Here is a 7,790-nt window from a genome sequence, read left to right on the forward strand (position 1 = left end):
GGAAGTTCCCAGGCCAGGAATCGAACCTGCACCGAAGGTGACAACGCCAGATCCTTAACCGGCTGCACCACAAAAGAACTCTGTGTAAACGGCTAATTTTTCTTTCTAACCATGAGATGAAACCAGAGTTCCTGATTGCTCCCCAAACCCTCCTTTAAAGAGAAAAATTAACGACCTTTTAAATTCAGATGAAATGTTAAATCTTGGGATATTTTTCTCTGGAAAAAGTTTGGAAAAGAGTACTCAAAAACCTTCAGCTCCAACTGTTTTGAGGAATGTAATGAAACTAAGATCAAAGACTCCATCCTTAGGACAGACAAAATCTTTAACCACAAACAAAACTCCTCCTCCTCAAGCAGGCTTCCACAGATTGTACTAAGGTCCATCAAAACACTAGCAATGTCGAAAGACAATAAATTCATCTTGATTATTGTAAAGAAAAAAAAAAAAACTTTCAGTGGTGTCACCTCCAGATAGGATGAATAAACCGAAATGTCTGGTAACTAAGCCAAAAAACACAAGTGCTACATCCACCCAAATAAAATTCACATTCCCTCCTCACCCTGTCCTTCTATCCATCTCTCCTACTCCGATGTGTATAACCTGTCACTTTATCTTCAGGGCCCCAGTTTCCTCATCTGGAAAATGAGGACAAGATAAATACCTAACTCACAGAGGTGTCTTATGGATTAAATGAGAAATGTATACAAAAAGCTAGACCATTTTCCTGGATTATAACAGGTGCTAAGTAAATATTTTTATTGGTGCTATTGAGTGGTTCTAGATTAACTTTTGGGCTGGGACCTCTATGTAAGAGCTCTGAGCCACCTCCTCTTACTTTCTCTCAAACTAACAGGTTTTTTCCCCATGCCCCATGCCTCTCTCCTTCAAAGAGCCCTAAGGGGAATAGCCAAAAGGCTAATGACACATGACAAAAGAAGAGACCTATTAAGATCAGCTTTTCTCAAGACAACTTTTAGCAAATGCTAAAAGGCAACAGGATATTTCCTTCCCATTTTGGAAAGGATTTTAAAATCCTGTGGGTACATTAAGGATTAAGATTAGATTCACCAGCCTAGGAATAGAAACTCTGCTATTGTCAATTACCTTTTCCAGGTAAGACTGCCCAACAAACCAAAACCAAGTCAAATTCAAAACTTTTTGTAGAGACCATCCAGTTAGAAGCTCCAGACTGGCAGTTAATGCACTACTTAACTCTTCATGCAAGAAAGGTAGAACTGACAATTAACAGGTCTACTAATAAAAACCAAGACTACAATATTTAGAAATACCAGAAATATCAGCCAGAGAGAAATGTTACCCTTCATTACCAGCCTCAATGGAATCCAGAAGGAAGCATACTCTACCAGACCAAAGGGAACAGCCCCCTGCCCCAGCCCCAGCCCCAGTCCCAAGACAAAAGCAAAAGCGACCAAGCTTGGGGAGAGAGGAAAGCAGAAGTAATCTCACTCCCCTCCTCCCTGCTTAGGGTTTAAGCCAATTGCCTGTGGCCCATGTGGTCAGAAGTTGGGTTTGTGTTTCAACTTTACTACCTAAAGTGTAATACTAGTTATTTCTGCTCTAACTAGTAAGGTGAGCAAGAGGAAACAACAAAGAATTTTCCCCCTAAATACCTATTTAAGTTCCTTGACAGCTGGAACATAGTCACAGAGAATAAAGGGAATGGGGAACAAATCTACCCATTTTCCTAGTAGACGTTTAATTCATCTGGTAGTAGAGGGTCCTTATACATTCTACTAAGAAAGGCCACATACCCAAGATGCCAAAAACAAGTCCAAAGCCATGGAAACACATCTATCACCTTAACTCTTCTTTGAAAAAAGGTGCCAGAAATCAATGCTCAACCTATCAGTTCCATCCACAAAGCATGTGAGTAGAAATACCAAGTCCTGAATAGCTGAAGAGGACATCCAACAAATAGCAAGCAAAACAGCATAGGACACAAGAAGGAAAGAAACTAAGACGGGTCAAAAATACACCAAGTAAGAAATTCAATACAACTGGAAAACATATTCTCAGGCACCAACATTTCTCCTTTGGACACCTGTTCCTCCCTGCCCTTAGATGCCCCAAGCCCAGAGTAATGGCTGAGCCTGAAAAAAAAGTTAACACTTAACAGGTCATGCAAACTTGGTAGGCCTGAACCAAACTGCAAAGCTTATTCAGTTACATCATACTAACAGTTAAAACCATAAATTAAATCCTTACATAAGCAGTTATTCTGGTACAAAGGAAAAGCTCTTTTCAGTGGCTATAGCCTCCCCCCCAAATACATTCCAGTGGAACTCTCTTGTGACCCAGAGGGTTAAGGATGCTGTGTTGCCACTGGGCTTGGGTCACAGCTATGGTGTGGGTTCAATCCCTGGCCTGGGAACTTCCACATGCCTTGGGCACGACCAAAAAAAAAAAAAAAGAAGAGAGAAAAGAGGGATTAACAGCACTAAACAGCATTGTGCTAGCAACCCATCTGTATTACCAGAAAAAAAATGATATTCATTTGAAAAAAAAAAAAAAATGGTACTTGTTAATGCCTGTCCAAATGTTAATGTGAAGAGTAGGGCAGAACAAAAACATACATATATCAAGTGAATATTCTTTAACCAAACTCCCAACAAAAACATCTCTTCAATTTCTTCTTCATACCAGACTTGAGGATAGTCCAGAGTTCAAACAGGATTCTGTTTCTCAGAGGTCTCCAAAGAGTTAGCATATTAATATATGCAGATTTTATGTCTCCCTCTTTCTGAGTTGGTGGTCCTTCCTCTCCCTTTCATTGGTCTAGATTTAAAAAAAAAAGCTTCATTGGGTCAATCTGATCTTCAGCTGAAGATCCCTCCATTCCTGGTAGTGAAGGAAACAGGGAATAATGAAATGAGCTTGAGGAATCTATGTAGTATGTTCCCAGGGTGAGGGAAGTGAGCAGTGGTGACCCAAGACACCGATGTGACATCACAAGACTAGTTAGACTAAGCTTTAGGAAGGCTGCTCCATTCCAGACAGCAATGCCAAGAGTGGCAACACAAGGCCAGAACAGTTTAAGATTTGGCTAAGGCTCCAGGGGAGAGATTTGCTTTTTTAAGGATGTTTCTTGACCCCGAGAAGTCTCTGAACCAGAAGCTGCCTAAAGTTCTACAGTGATCTGGTCCAGGCATATAAGCAAGTGCAGGGAACCTGGCAAGCTGGTTGTTAAAGCTCTACATTGGGACAACAGCTGTACTCCGCATTTACACCTTGGCTGTGTAATAAAACATCAAGCTTACCTGCTATCCACAAGTACTACTTGAAGCATTTCACCCTTGGTTGCCCAGAGTAGTAGCAGAAAGCTCTTTGCTTTACTTGAAGAAAGAGGACCAAAATTCCTAGAAGCAGGATAGATTTTGACTTGAACGATTGACAGTGGTACACAAGAAAGATGGGTCAGATTCAGAGAAACTAGATTTTTCCTTTATAGTAATTTTAGTCTCTTTTAACAAAGTACATAAGACTCTTCTCATCTAATTGGCATTAGTTAATTAGTCCTCTACCCCCAAGGCCTGACCCTGTCCTCTGCTGTTTTACTGACCTTAAGTGAATGCCCCCGACTCCCCAGTTCCCAGCTGTTTCCTCTTATTTTTCCAGCTTCCTCACCACACCCCCCAACCTCTCATTTCACTTTCTTTCCCCTTTCATTCAGCAGTGAATGCTCAGAGAGCAGATGGCAAGTACTCAACTCAAGCCGGTGAAAACGCTTCCTGAGCATCAGGTTTAAGGCAATCCCAGAAATAGGAATCCTGGGGGTTGTGATACACACTAGCTCTGCCTTTTAGTGATTTATACTTTAGACAGGAGAGGCATGGTATACTCTTCACATATTAAATATCTTCAGGCAAATTTATTAAAATTAGGTTTATGAAATGAGATTTAAAAAAGCCTTAGTTCAGCTTCTCAGGGACAAGAGGATTTTTTTTTTTGTTTGCTTCGGAATTGATAACTTATTCTTAATTTGTCCAGTCACCTATGTAATACATTTAGCAAAACTCATGAAGCCTTAGGAAGACCCATGTATGTTCTACACACAAGTTTATTTAGCTAAAGTTGGGTTATTCTGATCACTTACGCAAAACATGTGGAGGGATCCAAGTGGGTACTACAATCTGCGATCAGCCCTCTCACCCAGAAAATATAAAAGGAAACCTTGAATCCTAGAAGTAGGTTTGGGATTTGCTCCACGATGATCTCCCTAAAACCACAGGAATTTGGGGATGGAAACTTACCAGGGAAAATAGGAGGAGAGAGGGGAAAATGCATCCCAAGTCCAACATCTCCAATCAGTAAAGTTTAATTTGGCCTCTTCTCGTGTTCTAAGAGTCCTGGTAAACACCTGGTCCTAGAGGTGTTTGGGACTGTCTCTGAATCAGCTCAGAGACAGTCCCAGAGTCAGGCTGTGCCAATTCCAACCTAGAGTGAAATTCTCAAGATTTTGAAAGGCCAGCCAGGAGGACCCCCGAGGGACTAACTTCCTAGTTTATAATGAACTCTAATCAGCTTGAAAACAAAACAAAGACGTCCTAATAATGTAGGCTCTCCTTAGAAAAATGGCCTATGTGTAGAATTATGCCATAACTACTATCCTACTTCAGTAGACAAATATTTATCAAGCCTTTGTTAAATGTCAGGAACTGTACTAACCACTAGGAAACTTTTAAGAATCTCCTCCAGCAGAGAAATCAAAACTTGAAAAGAAATAATTATAGAGCAATCAGACATTTATACAAAGTATTTAAAAAGAGCACTAAAGGGGCTACTTGCTCTAATAATGAATGAGACTTTATCTCACTGGTTCACTGCAGATTATCATCTAGGGCTGCTGAATATCAAAATTGATGCTTAAAAGGCTGTGTGCTCAGGGCTAAGTGTAATGCAGACTGTTAAGCTACGCACCCCACTGTCTTGTAGCTAGGCTCTGGGCCATAGCTGCAGTGACTAGATTAACAACTTTGAAACAGCCCCCAGCAACTTGGATAAGAGCATGGATCAAAGATGGCACCATGGGACACCCTAGTGGCATCAGGTGGATATTGCAAGTGGTGACCGCTTGGGTCAAAGACTTCCTCTTAACAATCTCCCACTGGAAAAAGCATGGCTTTTTAAAAAGCAATATAGTAGTAAAATAAACAGAAATTTGTCACTAGAAGATGCAGATTCAAGTTCTGGGCCTGTCACTTTAACATCTAGAGCCTACTTCCACAAACTGCAAAATAAGGCTAATACCATTTGAGGATTGAAAGGAGTACTTCATAAACAGCTACTACTTTCACTAATAAGGCCATTTCCTCCCCCCCCCCAACCCCCAAAATTTTCAATTAAGGTAGAAGGGGCACAAACTCTTTCAGTCACTACTTTGGAAATAAGCCTAAATCTAATTGGAGGAACACACTACATATAAGATCTAAGCTATGTGGCCCATCTGCCTATGATCTCATGAACCCATTTATCCATAATCATTTAAGGTGCATGCATACTAACATTACTGGGCCATCTTGAAAGTAGTGTTAAAAGTTATTAACAGTCTTTGCTCTCAAAGAGTTTACATGTAGCTTGGGGAAATAAAACATACACACAACAGCTAAAGGCAACATGCAAATGTATGCATTTAAGACATTAAATGTTGAAAAGCAAAGCAGACAGTGCAACTGGCCCAACAATGTTTTGATCTTTAGCTATCATCAAGGTGCTGAATAATTTTTAATGGCAAATGGAAGATTTGGGTGTGTGCATTAAATGTGTGCTGAGTCTACTGGCTTTGAGAGAACTGCTGCTAGTTGATTCTCTATCAGCCCAAAGGCCAGGGTCAGGGGTCTGGAGTAATGTTAAGACTTTCCCAAACCAAAAAAACAACTATTATCCAGTTTCTTCACTCTATATATGAATTCCCTTTATGAATAACTACTAATAAAAAAGAACCAAGATGACTCAATCCCAATGAGGAATCTGCTAGAAACTCACTGAGTTAGGGCCACCAAATTCAGAGGTAATTTAAGGCTTCTTCTATAAAAAGCATGCTTGGGGGGAAAAAAAAGAGAGACCCAGGAGGAAGCAGCAAGAGAAGGAATTCTTTTACTTTTAGGAGACACTGAGTTCTGTATTGAAGTGTGCTCATCTTGCAAAACTTTGACTTTACAAGACTGATTTTGGGGAGGCAATGGTTTTCCAACTGTATTTGCTTTAGCCTGGCATTTAAATTAGTTGACTCTTGTAAAACACAGGCTTAACTGTGCCAGCTGGTTACATGTATTTTTTTTCTCAAGTAAATATGTATTACAGTACTACACAAACTGGTTAGTTGAAACTGTGGGTGCTGAACTGCAAATGCAGAGGCCTGACTGTAGTTATTTGGGATTTTCCACTACTGCATGGAGGATCAGCACCCCTAAGCCTGGCATTAAGGGTCAATAGTGACTTGCATCTATCACCTCTGAGGAATTATTTGATGCAACCTCAGTAATACTTTCTCTTATACCCAGTTAGCCAATAACTTGTGAGATAGTTTTCTATGACATTGCTTTTAAGGAGTACCAAGTTCTACTTCTGGTCAATGTTATTAAATTGTGCCAGAGATGGGAGACAAATCCAAATGGCATTTTGAGGCTATTTGGCAAGTAAACATATGGCTCACTGGAAAATGCAAATATGACAAAAGTTCTGCTGGGTAGAAAAAACTAACAGAAAAATTTCAACGGCAATTAGGAAAATTGTGGAGACTAAATGCATCAGAGAGCCATTACATGGGTTCAGAAGTTTGCTTTTCAGTTTCGGGAATTAAATTTAACTTGTTAATGATTGAAGCTGCAGGGTGACCACTAACAGGAGGGAAGGTGAAAACTCTGAAAACAAAACAAAGAAACAAACCCAAGCATGGTCAGTAAAACATTACTAGCTCAACTAGAGCAGGAGATGTGACTGAAAATGGTTATTAACTGTAGACTGTAACCCACTGTTGTTCTGTATTAGGGGAGTGATACTGTTTTAGGAAGATCAGACTTGACGGCCAGGATGGAGACAGGTAAGCAAAATCAGTTTAATGAATCTGGGTGCACAGACAAGGATATTGGTATGGCGAATGGAGATGGGAGACAAATGCAAACAGCAATGTGAAGAATTCTACCTATTAACTTTTTAATAACTAATTTCTAATTTAGCTCAAGTCAGATATAAGGGCACTGCGGCTTAGAACTGGTTAAGTCAGAGAATTTGACCATCAGTCATCTTGCCCCAACTTTACTACCTAGTTTTAGAAAACAAAGGAGTCATTTTTAGTTTCCTTTGTGGTAGTTTGCTTGCCCTGCCCCTAACCAACATTTTACATTCGTCTCATGCTGTGGATGTCACTCTTTATTTTGTAATTCAAGTTAAGGAAGTCTCCAAAAATTGTTAGAAACACTCCAGCAGGTAAAAGGATGAAAAATGTCTTAATGTTATTTAGCTTCTTCTATATAAACTGTCAAGTGAATAAGGACTTACTTCCAACTTGGAAATAGAAGAAACTGAGATTGTATTTACCGGTTATTTATCAAAATACTCAGAAAGGGAAATAAAACTGAATTAATATTTTGAGTGTCTACTCACAACACTGAGCTATGCATTGTGCTATTCCTGGGAAGAGAGCTGTAAGAAAAGACATAAACAACTCATCGATAAAGGCAGAATGGCTTAAGATGTGGTAGAACAATACTCTGCAGGAACCATGAGCAAGGACAAATAGTGCTTATTCAACTAAGTTTATTTAGTGA

The 7,790-nt window shown here is 39.8% G+C and overlaps 1 long non-coding RNA gene across 1 annotated transcript; it reads right to left on the reverse strand.

Annotated features, from left to right (window-relative positions):
- Window positions 1-2,471: 2,471 nt before the first annotated feature.
- On the reverse strand, window positions 2,472-3,414 carry LOC146398180 (uncharacterized). Its single transcript, XR_014821267.1, has 2 exons — window positions 3,282-3,414; window positions 2,472-2,799 (listed from the first exon to the last, which is right to left on the reverse strand). It is a non-coding gene; the product is annotated as an uncharacterized LOC146398180 (long non-coding RNA).
- Between the last annotated feature and the right edge of the window lie 4,376 nt (window positions 3,415-7,790).

The sequence above is a fragment of the Sus scrofa genome, chromosome 12 (genome assembly GCF_054392235.1).
Source record: "Sus scrofa isolate SSC_HxYL_T2T_F1_AM1 chromosome 12, Sscrofa_HxYL_maternal_Yorkshire_Landrace_v2.0, whole genome shotgun sequence".
Lineage (NCBI taxonomy): Eukaryota > Metazoa > Chordata > Mammalia > Artiodactyla > Suidae > Sus > Sus scrofa.